Here is an 18,114-nt window from a genome sequence, read left to right on the forward strand (position 1 = left end):
TGCATTTGTTTCACGTTCCACTTTTTGGAAGTTTGGTTGTTGTCTAATCTGTAGACAGTTCTCTATCTTGCGGCAGGAGATTGTATTTTTGAAGTCTGAGATTTGTAAATTATCTGGTAAACAAATTCAGGCTGGAACTGCTGCAAAGCCATTGCCGCAGAGACATACTAGGAATGGCAGATGGATTACTGTAGGATCTGGTAGACTTGGAGTTGTGGATAAAAGGCATATTGCACAGTCTGTTGTTCTACATAATTCATTTTCTGCACTTTCAGAGTGTAGTGGTGTCCTGGAGATAGGCACTGAGGCTAGTGGTGTTGTGCAGAGAGGCACTGAGGCTAGTGGTGTTGTGCAGAGAGGCACTGAGGCTAGTGGTGTTGTGCAGAGAGGCACTGAGGCTAGTGGTGTTGTGCAGAGAGGCACTGAGGCTAGTGGTGTTGTGCAGAGAGGCACTGAGGCTAGTGGTGTTGTGCAGAGAGGCACTGAGACTAGTGGTGTTGTGCAGAGAGGCACTGAGGCTAGTGGTGTTGTGCAGAGAGGCACTGAGGCTAGTGGTGTTGTGCAGAGAGGCTTGAAGACTATGGTGAGGCCTAATAGAAAGCAGTTGTTGTTGGGGGATTCCATCATAAGAGGTGTGGAGATGGACAATGGTGGTCTTGTGAGGTGTCTTCCCGGAGCTACTGCTCACAGAGACAGGAGACGTATCTGTAATATTGTTAAGCAAGCAAAGCAGGAAGGGGAATTGGATGTACTTGTCCATTTAGGGACAAATGACTTGGCTTGCAATGAGGTTTCAGAGGTTAAGGAAGTTTTTAGTGTTTTTGCCAATGATATACGGCAGGTTGCTTCCACACTGTCATTCTCTGAAGTTCTGCCTGTGCATAACACTCAGAACGACAGGCGGATGCGTATTAGGGACTTTAACTTGTGGCTTGGTGAATGGTGTCGGGAGCAAGGATTTGGCTTTATTGCTCATGGTAGCTCTGTTTGGAATGGAAATAAACTGTACAAAAAAGATGGTTTGCATCTTTCTCAAAAGGGAACAAATGTTCTCAGTGAGCAGTTCAGAGGTTTTGCTAGGATGTTTTTAAACTAGGAGGGGGGGGCAAAAGGGTGATAAAACATCAATCCAATTGTCCCCCAAAACAAGGACAGAAGGTGCCTGTAGCAAGTGTGTTAAAAAATGATAAGCTTAGAGTCATGTCTACAAATGCTCGCAGTTTAGGGAATAAGATACATGAACTTGTGGCAATAATGGCAACTGATAGTGTAGATTTAGTCGCTGTTACCGAGACATGGTATAATGAGAAAAATGACTGGGACATAGCAATACCAGGGTACTCTTTATATAGAAAAGACAGGGAAGGCAAGAAAGGGGGAGGGGTGGCCCTGTATGTAAAGGATAGCATAAAATCTAGCCTAATAAAGGTTAGTGAGGCGAACATAGAGTCCGTTTGGGTTACGTTAGAATTTGGTAATCACACAGTAACTCGTGTAGGTGTGATTTATAGGCCCCCAGGACAAATTGAAGAGTTAGATAATCTACTAGTTGAAGAAATAGCTAAAATGACAATGAAGGGGGAAGTTATCATCATGGGTGACTTTAATCTTCCTGATGTGAATTGGAAAACAAAAATAGCTACTTGTGCCAGGAGCACACATATTCTAAACTCCCTACTGGGATTGTCTCTAAAACAAGTCGTTGAGGAGCCAACTCGTAAAGAGGCCATACTAGATTTAGTGTTAACAAATGGAGATTTGGTATCAGATATTACTGTAGGTGAAAGTTTAGGATCCAGTGATCATCAGTCAGTGTGGTTTAATATAAGAACAGTGACTGAGTCACACCACACAAAAACAAAAGTTTTAGACTTTAGAAAAACAGACTTTTCTAAAATTAGAATATGTGTAAAGGAGTCATTATCAGACTGGAGCAATTTATATGGAGTCCAAAATAAATGGGATTATTTAAAAGTTGCACTACTGAAGGCAACAGAAAATTGCATTAGGCTTGTCAGTAAAAGCAAAAAATTCAAGAAACCACTGTGGTACTCCGCAGATGTGGCCAAAATAGTAAAAAACAAAAAGTTAGCATTTAGTAATTATAAAAAAAACCAGAGTGAGGAAGACAGAATGACCTATAAGATTAGGCAGAAAGAGGCTAAGCAAGTTATAAGAGCTTCCAAATCCCACACAGAAGAGAAAATAGCACAGTCAGTAAAAAAGGGGGACAAAACTTTTTTTAGATACATAAATGAGAAAAGAAAAGTAAAACAAGGATTAGTTAGATTAAAAACAAAAGAAGGAAGGTATGTAGATGAGGATAAAGGTCTAGCTGACTGCCTCAATGAATATTTTTGTTCGGTATTTACAGATGAAAATGAAGGAAAGGGACCTCTGTTAACAAAAAGGATAAAAGAGTCATTTATTACACGTGAGTTTACAGAGGAAGAGGTTCTATTTCAACTGTCAAAAGTAAAGACAAATAAGTCAATGGGACCTGATGGAATACACCCAAAGCTATTAAAAGAGCTTAGTGGTGTACTAGCAAAACCATTAACAGATTTATTTAACCAATCATTGAAAACAGGAGTAGTCCCAGAAGATTGGAAGTTAGCGAATGTTGTGCCCATTCACAAGAAAGGTAATAGGGAGGAGTCGGGCAACTATAGGCCAGTAAGCCTTACTTCAGTAGTGGGGAAAGTGATGGAAACCATGTTAAAGGATAGGATTGTTGAACATCTAAAAACACATGGATTTCAAGACCAGAGACAACATGGGTTTACTTCAGGGAGATCATGCCAAACTAATCTTATTGATTTTTTTGATTGGGTAACTAAAATTATAGATCAGGGTGGTGCAGTAGACATTGCTTACTTAGATTTCAGTAAGGCTTTTGACACTGTTGCACATAGAAGGCTTATCAATAAACTACAATCTTTGAGTTTGGATTCGAATATTGTTGAATGGGTAAGGCAGTGGCTGAGTGACAGGCAACAGAGGGTTGTAGTCAATGGAGTATATTCGAAGCTTGGGCTTGTCACCAGTGGGGTACCTCAGGGATCTGTACTTGGACCCATTCTCTTTAATATTTTTATTAGTGATATTGCAGAAGGTCTTGATGGTAAGGTGTGTCTTTTTGCGGATGATACTAAGATATGTAACAGGGTTGATGTTCCAGGAGGGATAAGCCAAATGGAAAATGATTTAGGTAAACTAGAAAAATGGTCAGAGTTGTGGCAACTGACATTTAATGTGGATAAGTGCAAGATAATGCATCTTGGACGTAAAAACCCAAGGGTAGAGTACAAAATATTTGATAGAGTCCTAACCTCAACATCTGAGGAAAGGGATTTAGGGGTGATTATTTCTGATGACTTAAAGGTAGGCAGACAATGTAATAGAGCAGCAGGAAATGCTAGCAGAATGCTTGGTTGTATAGGGAGAGGTATTAGCAGTAGAAAGAGGGAAGTGCTCATGCCATTGTACAGAACACTGGTGAGACCTCACTTGGAGTACTGTACACAGTACTGGAGACCCTATCTTCAGAAGGATATTGATACCTTAGAGAGAGTTCAAAGAAGGGCTACTAAACTGGTTCATGGATTGCAGGATAAAACTTACCAGGAAAGGTTGAAGGATCTTAACATGTATAGCTTGGAGGAAAGACGAGACAGGGGGGATATGATAGAAACATTTAAATACATAAAGGGAATCAACACAGTAAAGGAGGAGACTATATTTAAAAGAAGAAAAACTACCACAACAAGAGGACATAGTCTTAAATTAGAGGGACAAAGGTTTAAAAATAATACCAGGAAGTATTACTTTACTGAGAGGGTAGTGGATGCATGGAATAGCCTTCCAGCTGAAGTGGTAGAGGTTAACACAGTAAAGGAGTTTAAGCATGCGTGGGATAGGCATAAGGCTATCCTAACTATAAGATAAGGCCAGGGACTAATGAAAGTATTTAGAAAACTGGGCAGACTAGATGGGCCGAATGGTTCTTATCTGCCGTCACATTCTATGTTTCTATGTTTCTATGTCTGGCACACAGTGTTGGGGCAAGGGTCCATCTGACCACTGATACCTGGTCTGCAAAGCATGGTCAGGGCAGGTATATCACCTACACTGCGCATTGGGTAAACCTGCTGACGGCTGACAAGCAAGGAATGCGTGGCATTGCAGAGGAGTTGGTGACACTGCCACGAATTGCAGGCAGTCCTGCTGCCACCTCCTCTACTCCTCCTACTCCATCCTCTTCCATAACCTCCTCGGCTGAGTCCTCTTGTGCCGCTGCTTCTTGCTCCACATCAACGGCACCCCCCCAGCTCCCCAGGTACTATTCCACATCCCGGATACGGCAGTGTCACGCCGTCTTGGGTTTGACTTGCTTGAAAGCAGAGAGTCACACCGGACAAGCACTCCTGTCCGCCCTGAACGCACAGGTGGAAAAGTGGCTGACTCCGCAGCAACTGGATATCTGCAAAGTGGTGTGTGACAACGGAAAAAATTTGATAGCGGCATTGAAGTTGGGCAAGTTGACACTTGTGCCGTGCATGGCACATGTGTGTAATCTGATCATACAACGCTTTGTGCATAAGTACACAGGCTTACAGGACGTCCTGAAGCAGGCCAGGAAGGTGTGTGGCCATTTCAGGCGTTCCTACACGGCCATGGCTCACTTTGCCGATATCCAGCGGCGAAACAACATGCCAGTGAGGCGCTTGATTTGCGACAGCCCTACACGTTGGAATTCAACACTCCTAATGTTCGACCGCCTGCTCCAACAAGAAAAAGCTGTTAATGATAATGAATATTTGTATGACCGGGGTGCTAGGACAGCCTCTGGGGAGCTGGGAATTTTTTTGCCACGTTACTGGACGCTCATGCGCAATGCCTGTAGGCTCATGCATCCTTTTGAGGAGGTGACAAACCTAGTCAGTCGCAGTTGTGTGTGTGCGTGTGTATGGCTGTCTGCCTGTGTGTGTGTGTGTGACAGGGTGAAGATTTCTTGCACATGGGTGTGACAGGGTGAAGATTTCTTGCACAGGGCGCCCAAAGGCCTAAGGCTGGCCCTGTGCATGGGTCAGTGGCTCTGCACCAGACTTCCCTCCAATTGATCAAAGTTAAAGGATTTCAAGTGGACTGATTACAATTACAGGGCCTCTAAAGAGTCCTGTATTATTTGTCATCACTACCTTCCCGCGTCGGGAAGATTTCTTGCACAGGGCGCCCAAAGGCCTAAGGCTGGCCCTGCGCATGGGTCAGTGGCTCTGCACCAGACTTCCCTCCAATTGATCAAAGTTAAAGGATTTCAAGTGGACTGATTACAATTACAGGGCCTCTAAAGAGTCCTGTATTGTTATTTGTCATCACTTCCTTCCCGCGTCGGGAAGATTTCTTGCACAGGGCGCCCAAAGTCCTAAGGCTGGCCCTGCGCATGGGTCAGTGGCTCTGCACCAGACTTCCCTCCAATTGATCAAAGTTAAAGGATTTCAAGTGGACTGATTACAATTACAGGGCCTCTAAAGAGTCCTGTATTGTTATTTGTCGTCACTACCTTCCCGCGTCGAGAGTGGGTCATTTGCGCCCCTGCTGCCTTCCTTGCATGTGGTAGCTGTTTGTCAGGGATTTGTCAACCCATATCTGCCAAGTGACCCTATGACAGGGTGAAGATTTCTTGCACATGGGTGTGACAGGGTGAAGATTTCTTGCACAGGGCGCCCAAAGGCCTAAGGCTGGCCCTGCGCATGGGTCAGTGGCTCTGCACCAGACTTCCCTCCAATTGATCAAAGTTAAAGGATTTCAAGTGGACTGATTACAATTACAGGGCCTCTAAAGAGTCCTGTATTATTATTTGTCGTCACTACCTTCCCGCGTCGGGAGTGGGTCATTTGCGCCCCTGCTGCCTTCCTTGCATGTGGTAGCTGTTTGTCAGGGATTTGTCAATCCATATCTGCCAAGTGACCCTATGTAGGGGGAACAGTCTCTATTCTGCTCTGTGTCAGTGTGTATCAGGGATCATTAGGATAGGTGTCAATCCATATCTGCCAAGTGACCCTATGTAGGGGGAACAGTCTCTATTCTGCTCTGTGTCAGTGTGTATCAGGGATCATTAGGATAGGTGTCAATCCATATCTGCCAAGTGACCCTATGTAGGGGGAACAGTCTCTATTCTGCTCTGTGTCACTGTGTATCAGGGATCATTAGGATAGGTGTCAATCCATATCTGCCAAGTGACCCTATGTAGGAGGAACAGTCCCTATTCTGCTCTGTGTCACTGTGTATCAGGGATCATTAGGATAGGTGTCAATCCATATCTGCCAAGTGACCCTATGTAGGGGGAACAGTCTCTATTCTGCTCTGTGTCAGTGTGTATCAGGGATCATTAGGATAGGTGTCAATCCATATCTGCCAAGTGACCCTATGTAGGAGGAACAGTCCCTATTCTGCTCTGTGTCACTGTGTATCAGGGATCATTAGGATAAGTGTCAATCCATATCTGCCAAGTGACCCTATGTAGGAGGAACAGTCCCTATTCTGCTCTGTGTCACTGTGTATCAGGGATCATTAGGATAGGTGTCAATCCATATCAGCCAAGTGACCCTATGTAGGGGGAACAGTCCCTATTCTGCTCTGTGTCAGTGTGTATCAGGGGTTTTGAGGACAGGTGTCAATCCATATCTGCCAAGTGACCCTATGTAGGGGGAACAGTCTCTATTCTGCTCTGTGTCAGTGTGTATCAGGGATCATTAGGATAGGTGTCAATCCATATCTGCCAAGTGACCCTATGTAGGGGGAACAGTCTCTATTCTGCTCTGTGTCACTGTGTATCAGGGATCATTAGGATAGGTGTCAATCCATATCTGCCAAGTGACCCTATGTAGGAGGAACAGTCCCTATTCTGCTCTGTGTCACTGTGTATCAGGGATCATTAGGATAGGTGTCAATCCATATCTGCCAAGTGACCCTATGTAGGGGGAACAGTCTCTATTCTGCTCTGTGTCAGTGTGTATCAGGGATCATTAGGATAGGTGTCAATCCATATCTGCCAAGTGACCCTATGTAGGAGGAACAGTCCCTATTCTGCTCTGTGTCACTGTGTATCAGGGATCATTAGGATAAGTGTCAATCCATATCTGCCAAGTGACCCTATGTAGGAGGAACAGTCCCTATTCTGCTCTGTGTCACTGTGTATCAGGGATCATTAGGATAGGTGTCAATCCATATCAGCCAAGTGACCCTATGTAGGGGGAACAGTCCCTATTCTGCTCTGTGTCAGTGTGTATCAGGGGTTTTGAGGACAGGTGTCAATCCATATCTGCCAAGTGACCCTATGTAGGGGGAACAGTCTCTATTCTGCTCTGTGTCAGTGTGTATCAGGGGTTTTGAGGACAGGTGTCAATCCATATCTGCCAAGTGAACCTATGTAGGGGGAACAGTCCCTATTCTGCTCTGTGTCAGTGTGTATCAGGGTCTCTGAGGACAGGTGTCAATCCATATGTCAAGGTGTCAATATGTCATATGTCAGGTGTCAATCCATATCCATTGTGATTTAGGAATGTTAGGTGATTTATGCCCTTTATGGATTAAAACCAGACTCTGCATCAACTGTGTAATTTTCCATGGGAGTTTTGTCATGGATCCGCCTCCGGCATGCCACAGTCCAGGTGTTAGTCCCCTTGAAACAACTTTTCCATCACTATTGTGGCCAGAAAGAGTCCCTGTTGTTTTTAAAATTCGCCTGCCCATTGAAGTCAATGGCGGTTTGCGCGGTTCGCCGGTTCGCGAACATTTGCGGAAGTTCGCGTTCGCCGTTCGCGAACCGAAAATTCCGGGTTCGCGACAACACTAGTCATAACATGCACTCTGTACTCACCCTCTGCACTTACGCCCTGCACACAGTATTCACACCTTGCACATTACATTCAGATCATGCACACAGCATTCACAAAAAACATTCACCACTATTCACAGCATTCTCCATCTACCATGAGCGCGTCACTTTTTGGGGGATTAGGAGTGAAAGAAGAGTGAAAATTCTGTGCCTACAGGCACCCTACAGTAATTGACACACTTGTAAAATAGTTTTAGGAGATATGAGTTTAGTATCGATGAGCTATTGTTTCACAAAGTGTACCTTTGCACTGTCATGGATTTCTTGCCCCCATCATCTTATTGTGAAAATAAAATCCAGTTTGATGTAAATATGACTTTGCTTTCAGCTGGATCTCTCATTATATTCATAACTATTATCCTATGAATGTTTAAAGATTTTCTATTTGCAATATTTTTTAATAAGATCTTGGCAGAGGCGTTGGGTTGATATTCTCTATTATGAAAAGGAAACACAAAGTCCATAGACTTTTTAGAAGCTTGTTTTGTATTTATCAAACATATTGAGACATAAACTGCACAGAAATGAAGAATACATCCAGATGTTACAAAACACTCACAGAAACAACAAACAAATTCACTAACAAGGATTCATAATGTAAACCGTTTCGGAGGCCTGTTAAAAACAGCACAAGGAAGATGCTGTAAACCTTACAAATTAAAGCAGATTAAACTAGGTATTAAACCTTTGGATTTAATAATGACTATGTTTTTGCAGTATTTTATTTATCATTGCTTCTTTTGTGCAAACACATCACTAATACATTGCAGCAAAAACTCTGTAATTCAATTGCCCAAACATTTTTTTTTCTCTTTTATTTATTGATATTTCTTGTCAAGTAATATTAAACTCAATGGAACGGATTCAAGAGGCCCTTCAGAATGCTCTCAGTAATGTATTTCTTAGATAGCAATATTTCCCAGCCGTTTTCCCTCTGTACGTTGCTGTGACATAAGAATTGGATTGCTATGGCAACATCAAGAATAATGATTAAACAACAGTGTGCTGCACTTGCAATAAGCTGTAATCAAGCAGAACCTAAACCATACATTAAAAATAGCATTTTGATTTACTTTAGTTACTTTTACAATTAAGCAAAGTCATAGGGGGTTCGGAATTGCTTGACACAGTCCAGTTCTCTGGTTGATGACAGAAGTCTTGTAGATATCTCTCCTTGTGAAACAAACAAGAAAAGATTTGTGTCTCTTTTAGCATAAGACACCAAAGGAAAATAATACCAGCCAGCTTCTCAAGGCACAGACTATAGTTGCCTAGCATCTAAAGGGCCTTGCTGTGCCTGCTTTACAAAATCTATTTGTTTTCCTTGTATTTTGTTCCAGTGATTATTAAATTGAAATGGGGTCTCTGAGTGACTTGTTAATTCAGGTTAACTGATCATGCGGTTATATTTTATGCAGTTTCACCTTGCGTATGCCAGGGGTATGCTATTATAGCTGTTAACTCATTATAGATCAATCACTTATATACATTAGACCAAGGCTGCCCAATAGGTAGATCCCATAGGCGTGCGCACGGGGTGTGCCGGGTGTGCCTGGGCACACCCTAATCACACCTCCGTGCTGCACTACCTTTGGGCAGACTAACATGTCGGGTCCTCGGTCTATGACCGAGGACCCGACACAGGAGGGGGCCGGCGGCTTGCACACAATGCCGCCGGGTGCGAGGCCCCTCCTGTCCGTCTGCCCTGATCCTCAGTCTGCAGCTCCGCCGGGAGTGAGCTGCAGACTGAAGTATCTCGCGATCTCCAGCCTGTCAGAGCGTTGCCACGGCAACGCTCTGCCTGGAGATCGCGAGACTCACCATGTGGTCTGCAGCTCACTCCCGGCGGAGCTGCAGACTGAAGAGAGAGGGCGCCCACTGGACCACCAGGGAAGGTATTTAAACCCCCCTCTGCCCCCTGTCACTCACTGCCCCCCCACCCTGCCTCTGCACCCATACCCCCCCTAACCCCTGTCCCTAGCCCTCTAACCCCCTAACCCCTGTCACTCACTGCCCCCCACCCCCCTAACCCCTGTCCCTACCCCTCTAACCCCTGTCACTACCCCCCTAACCCCTGTCCCTAACCCCTGTCACTACCCCCCAACCCCTGTCACTACCCCTCTAACCCCTGTCACTACCCCCTCTAACCCCTGTCCCTAACCCCTCTAACCCCTGTCACTACCCCCTCTAACCCCTGTCACTACCCCCTCTAACCCCTGTCCCTAACCCCTGTCACTACCCCCCAACCCCTGTCACTACCCCCCAACCCCTGTCACTACCCCCCTAACCCCTGTCACTACCCCTTCTAACCCCTGTCACTACCCCCTCTAACCCCTGTCACTACCCCTCTAACCCCTGTCACTACCCCTAACCCCTTTCACTACCCCTCTAACCCCTGTCACTACCCCTCTACCTCCCTAACCCCTGTCACTACCCCTCTAACCCCTGTCACTACCCCTCTACCTCCCTAACCCCTGTCACTACCCCCCTAACCCCTGTCACTACCCCTCTAACCCCTGTCACTACCCCTCTAACCCCCTAACCCCTGTCACTACCCCCTAACCCCTGTCACTAAACCCCTAACCCCTGTCACTAACCCCTGTCACTACCCCCCTAACACCTGTCACTACCCCCTAACCCCCGTCAGTACCCCCCTAACCCCCGTCAGTACCCCCCTAACCCTGTCACTACCCCCCTTAACCCCTGTCACTACCCCACTTAACCCCTGTCACTACCCCCCTTAACCCCTGTCACTACCCCCCTTAACCCCTGTCACTACCCCCCTAACCCCTGTCACTACCCCTCTAACCCCCTAACCCCTGTCACTACCCCCCTAACCCCTGTCACTACCCCCCTAACCCCTGTCACTACCCCCCTAACTCCTTTCACTACCCCTCTAACCCCCTAACCCCTGTCACTACCCCCTAACCCCTGTCACCAGGGCCGGCCTTAGGCATTTAGACGCCCTGTGCGAAAAATCTTCACAGCGCCCCCCCCCGTCATCCATGTATGCTGTTATGTTTGTGTTGTCTGTGTATGTAATAGTACGTGTGATGACTGTGTGTGATATGTATGCTATGTGTGATAATTGTAATGGGTATATTAACAGTGTGTGATATGCGTGTATTGGTTGTATGTGACACACACACACACACAGAGTCAGACGGCCATACACACACAGGAAGACATCCACACACACACACAAGCAGACAGTCATACACACACACACACACAGACACACACAGGCAGACAGTCACACACACACACAGACACACACAGGCAGACAGTCAGTCATACACACAGACACACACAGACAGTAATACACACAGACACACACAGAGGCAGACAGTCATACACACAGACACACACAGGCAGACAGTCATACACACAGAGGCAGACAGTCATACACACAGAGGCAGTCATACACAGTCACACACACAGAGGCAGACAGTAATACACACAGACAAACACACAGATGCAGACAGTAACACACACAGACACACAGTGGCAGACAGTCATATACACACACACAGAGGCAGACAGTCATACACACAGAGGCAGACAGTCATACACACAGAGGCAGACAGTCATACACACAGAGGCAGACAGTCATACACACAGAGGCAGACAGTCATACACACAGAGGCAGTCATACACAGTCACACACACAGAGGGCAGGCAGTAATACACACAGACAAACACACAGAGGCAGACAGTAATACACACAGACACACAGTGGCAGACAGTCATATACACACACACACACACACACAGACACACAGAGGCAGACAGTCATACACACAGACACACACACAGAGGCAGACAGTAATACACACAGACACAGTGGCAGACAGTCATATACACACACATACAGTCATACACACACACACACACAGGCAGACAGTCATACATACACACACAGAGACACACACAGGCAGACAGTCATACACACAGACATACAGAGGCAGACAGTCATACACACACACACACACACACACACACACACATAGGCAGACAGTCATACACACAGGCAGAGAGTTACACTCACCTGACAATCACACAGTTACCTGTGGAGTTCATTGTTGAGGCAGTGCAGCTCCTGGTGACTGTTTGGTGGGGAAGCAGGGACTCCTTCCTGCAGCCGTTTTCCGGCGATTTTAGCTCCGCCCCCGCCGCACGGTAAGCTCCGCCCCCGCTGCAAATGTAAAAAAAAAAAAAAAAAATTTTTTTTTTTTTTTTTTTTTTTATCGGCTGTGCGGCCGCACGGCGCCCCCTGCTCCATGGCGCCCTGTGCGGCCGCACAGCTCGCACACCCCTAAGGCCGGCCCTGCCTGTCACTACCCCCTAACCCCTGTCACTACCCCCCTAACCCCTGTCACTACCCCCCTAACCCCCGTCAGTACCCCCCTAACCCCGTCACTACCCCCTCTAACCCCTGTCACTACCCCCCTTAACCCCTGTCACTACCCCCCCTAACCCCTGTCACTACCCCTCTAACCCCCTAACTCCTGTCACTACCCCCCTAACTCCTGTCACTACCCCCCTAACTCCTGTCACTACCCCCTAACTCCTGTCACTACCCCCTAACTCCTGTCACTACCCCCTAACTCCTGTCACTACCCCCCTAACTCCTGTCACTACCCCCCTAACTCCTGTCACTACCCCCTAACTCCTGTCACTACCCCCTAACCCCTGTCACTTTCCCTCTACCCCCCTAACCCATGTCACTGCCTCTCCACCCCCCAACCCCTGTCACTGCCCCTCTACACCCTAACTCCTGTCTCTACCCCCTCAACCCCTGTCACTACCCCTCTACTCCAACCCCGTTCACTGCCCCTCTACCCCCTAACCCCTGTCACTACCCCCAACCCCTGACACTACCCCTCTACCCCCCCAACCCCTGTCACACCACTCTACCCCCCTAACCCCTGTAACTGCCCCTTTACCCCCTAACCCATGTCACTGCCTCTCCAACCCCCTTAACCCCTGTTACTGCCCATCCACTCCCCCACCCCCTGTCACTGCCCCTCTACCCCAACCCCTGTCATTACCCCTCTATCCCCAACCCCTGTCATTACCCCTCTATCCCCCTAACCCGTCACTACCCCTCTACCACCCCTAACCCCTGTTCCTACCCCCTAACCCCTGTCACTAACCGTCTACCCCCGCTACCTCCTGTCACTGCCCCTCCACCCCCCACCTCCTGTCCCTCTACCCCCCCAACCCCTGTTGCTGCCCCTCCACCCTCCTAACCCCTGTCGCCCACACAGTGCACCCCTCACAATCATACACACTGTACCCCACACACACTGAATCCCTCACAATTACACAAACTGTACCCCTTACAATTACATACACTGTACCCCTCACAATCACACACACTGCACCCTTCACAATTACACCACACTGCACCCCTCGCAATCACACACACTGCACCCCTTACACGCTGCACCGCTCACAATCACACACACTGCACAGCTCAGCTCACAATCACACATACACTGCACCTACGTATACTTGTATTTGTGTGTGTGTATGTATGTGTGTATATATATATATATATATATATATATATATGTGTGTGTATATAAAAATACATATACACGCGGCGTGTGTGTTTGTGCTTTAGGGTGCACACCCTAATGCAACAGGCTGCGCACGCCTATGGTAGATCCTCAGATGTTGTAGAGCTACAACTCACATGATGCTTTGTAATTCTAAAGCCTTGCAAAGCATCATGGGAGCTGTAGTTCTACAACAGCAGGTGGTCTACCTATTGGGCAGCCCTGCATTGGACAATGTGGGACATGAGAACCAAGGTGATCAAAGGAAGGCAAAACAATGCAAAAAAAAAAATGATGTGTTTTTTTATATGTAATCATCTCTCAACTGGCTGAATCCCAGTTAAACAAATGAAAGATTACTGCACATTCACATGTATGGCATCTCATATCAACACATGCATGTGTGGGAATCGTATGACATGTATGTTTACAGGCATGTTGTTGAGTAGGGAATGTGTAAAAAAAAAACTGTATAATGGGCTGTATAGGTGTCGACACAACTTCATTGATTGAGGTTTTGTTTTTCAGATGAGTTTTATAAAAAAATAAAAAAAATAGGCAATGCTTGCTTCTTCTGTGCACGCAATGGGTTTAGTTCTGTGGAACAGCAATGCAGGCTTCACAGGGCTATGTATAGCAGGATTAATGACTATATTTTTACAGTATTTTATTTATCTTTGCTTCTTTTGTGCAAACAAATCACTATTACTATTACAAATTACTGCATTGCAGTAAAAATTCCATAATTCAATTGCCCAAATATGCTTTTCTGTATTTGCTTTATTGATATTTCTTGTCAAGTAATAGAGCAGGTAACTTCACAGAATGGATTTCAATATAATGTAACATGTTAATAAAAACAGCACTGAATTTTATAGACAGAATCAGTTACTTACATAGATTACATTAGCATGAAAAAGTAATAATACCACAAATGTCAATTCCAGAGCATGTATCACTGTGACAAAATCAATGAAAAATTAGTTAGAAACAGTTAATTGCAAATATGGTGGTGTCTCTGTGACAAAGAGGTAGAAAAGGTTAACACAAAAATGGCAAGCAGAATCAGTTTGCTACAGAGATTATATCACAGGCCGTAAAGTAGACTAAAGGCCTGACTTCTGCTACTAATCGTATGTGTATGTCTTTACTATATCTCTCAGAGGTTGTTGATGGCTTGTAGCAAAGATGACACTCAATAAATGTTAATTTGTAATGCTTTTATTAACAATGTTTGGTATTTAGTCCATTTCAGTTAATCTTCCAACTGCATTGAACACATGGAATACAACTGTATATAGGAAAGATATGCTGAATAAAAATTGAAGCAAACAAAACACAGCAAGTTATCTTACCTTGACACTTTCAGTACCATAGGCTTTGCATGTTCAGGTCACATCTCTGACAATTATTAAAATGTATTGCCCCTGTGTTGAGGTAACGTCCAATTTCCTCAAATACCTGTGAACATGATTAGGTGGTTCCTTGTTTATGGTGAGTCAGTCATAGAACCACAATGTCATTTTGGCATATGGTTATTTCATTCACTTCATTCTCTTAAACGTGGTCTGCCTTGCTCTTTATTATTGTTTACAACTGGACACACGCCAGCCATCTTGTCCTCTTTCTTCTTTTTTTATTATTTACAATCGTTATTCTGGCTACTATAGCTACCTTTCTGCTCAAAGCCAAATGTTTCAACATTGTGCATATTTCACTGAATTGTTTTTACATTTATCTTCAGAGGAGCATCAGAGGATACCCATTCTTGTCTGTTGAATTACATCATGTGGGATATTTGTGACGCCCACCCTAAATGTAATATGTGAAATGGCTGTGCCTGAACTGAACTGGATTTTGATGCCCCTCATTAAACGTGTAATATACATTCATAATAAAATAGCAGATAAAAAAAGTCCAATACATTGCACAACTCATTTTAAGGCTTTATTCAAAAGTGTAATCTCTGGAGAAGCAGTTCTCCTTTAAGACAATCAAGTTTAGAGAGCAGAAAAAGGAGAACTAAAGCACATGACATGCATTACTTTTGAAGTAAAATGTATTAGTTATGGGACAAACCGTAACAAAGTTAATTAAAGACATGTAGAGCAGCATTCTGCTCACTAAAGGTTATTGCAATGCATAGTTTCAGTATGGCACTTTCATTTAAAGCTGAAAAGCGCACATAACTTTATTTATAATATCGCAGTACATGCAGTGAGTAGTTGCTTATTGCTGAGAAAATGCAAGATAAGAAAATAAACAGCAAATGTAGCTGATTAAGCAGTGACAGGCAGGCCTTTGTTCCAGTGTTGAAAGGGAACTGATAATATTGTTTAAATGTGCTCTAGCCATTGTCCTTTGAGTCTCCAGATTTTGTCAAGACTGTTTAATTAAATCAAAGAATGTTAAGATTTTAATCCCAATATAAAACTTAAAATTGCCATCTTCAAAGAATGCTCTCAGTGGTGAGGTACACTGCCTGAGGATTAATATTTGGAAGCATTCATGTAAATGTGTAATGACGTTATCATTTCTGGAAAGCAGAATGGGGAGGTTTATCAGAGATTTATCAGTGTTATGTTCTGAAAAGTGGTGCAAAAACACAAAGTCTTTGCCAGGGGAATGTACGAGGCAATTCCATTCGTTTTTAGAGTGAGTGGACTACTTTTCAAATTTGCATCACATTTCAGATCATGACACATTGAAAAATGTCCACCTGCGTTTAAGATGTGTGACAAAATGTTCTATTCGTTACAACTAGAACATATTCTTTAAAGTAACAAGAATAAACAAAACTATACATTTTAACATAATCATTTTAAAAAAAAAATAAGGAAATGTTTAGAAATTAATGTGTTAAAGCTACAGATTGATTTTTGTGTGTTCCCTTTAAAAGCATGGTACATATCAATCCTTTGGAGAAATGGTACAGTACGTCATATGACCCTAATTCCTTATTCCTCTTTTTTAACCTGGTGATCTTCCACTCGGCTATCTTGGGATGTTTGCTGTTTGCAAGTGTATCACAGGATCCCTAAACAATAGCCTCACACTAATAGGCAGACAGTGTGTGCTTTCTCGGTGCTTCAAAGCAATACATCTAACAGTAATGTGTACTGTGCATAAATATATGTTCAAACAAAAATGCACACACTAATGATTGCTTAAAGCAGCACTATTACTAATATATGTATATATATATATATATTCTTTTTTTTTATGTGCATGAAACTTACACTCAAGCAATGAATGCCACTACAGCGATAAAACAGATATAAATGAATATATAGCAGTAACACATGCATGGTATTCTGTGGGGCTGCACAATTCTGTAATTTTAAGTTAAACATGCTTAAAGTTGTGTTAGATAACAAGGTAAAATATAGGTAGAGACAAATATACATGTAGGCCATATTCTATGTGTGCAATTAAGACAGCATAAAGGGTGATACGTAATAAACATGTTACTTATGTCAGTATCATATTTTCAATTATGTCAATAATAGCTTATGCCTTGGGTTGCACTCGTTAAAATTACCACTGGGGCTGAGTACTAATTCTATGAAGCCACCATTTTGAAAGGAAAATAAAGATAAAAGACAACAGGTCGAAAGCAAATAAAAGATTAGTACAAGCTGGTGGCCAAGCAATCAGATTGTGAGCTGCAGACCTCTAGGCAGCTAGAATCTGATTCCTGATATTGGGAGGCCTTTGAAGGGAGCTGCAGGGTAACTAAGGGCAGTGACCATAGGCACAAGTGCAGGCTTCCCTAGATCTCTTCCTGGCGGTTGTTTCTCCTTCAGGTCTAGGACTTCCCGAGGGTGTGGGCTATGTGGGGGGTGGCAACTCCGCTTGGTTCGAGAGCCAGGTGAGTAGCGGGTGAGCTGGGTACCTGTCTTCCGGCCATGAGGTGTCCTTCCCGAATTCCTCTGCAAGCGGAGTCTTGCAGCAGGTACACTATTCAAAGCAGGCTTTGGTCACTGCGGTCGGCTAGGTCATGAGACCCAGGCTTGAGCGTGTCTCTGCACTCATTGCTTGCTTGTGTTCCAGCTGCTCTGGTCTCTTTCAGGCAGTAAAGAATGTGTTACTGCCATACACTTCTCCAGTTGGGCCTACAATTGCTCAAAGATTGCCTCAAGCCTTAACCGTATGCTACTGGCATGATCTTGTAGTTGTGAACTGCACTGTGTCAGGCTCCGCAGCCCATGAAGAGTTGTCTTCAGAGCACGGGAACTGTAAGTGGGTTAGTGCTTTTTGTGTTTATTAGCCCAGTGGGGTCAGTGATAAACCCCGCCAGACCAAAGTCGGGGGGGGAGGGGAGTAGGAGCATGTTGAGTTCAGACAGAAGGCCTTTTGAGTGGGAAGAGCGGCTGCCTCTCCCCATCACAGACGCTTGTAGGCTGCGGATGCACACCTCAGGCGTGGACAAGAGTGGACTCCCCAGATTAGTCAAAGTGTCCTCAGTGCAGACAGTACACAGTGGGGCTAAATAAGGCTCAAGATTCCAGGGTACAGCCGAGGAATCCCACAAAAGTTCAGGAGCTTGTTCACCATGCGTCCTGTCGGCTTGGCGGTCTGGCTCCACCCCCCCTCCCCCCAAAAAATTATGAATATATTTAACAATATATCAATTTAAATCATCATTTC

The sequence above is a fragment of the Pelobates fuscus genome, chromosome 4 (genome assembly GCF_036172605.1).
Source record: "Pelobates fuscus isolate aPelFus1 chromosome 4, aPelFus1.pri, whole genome shotgun sequence".
NCBI lineage: Eukaryota > Metazoa > Chordata > Amphibia > Anura > Pelobatidae > Pelobates > Pelobates fuscus.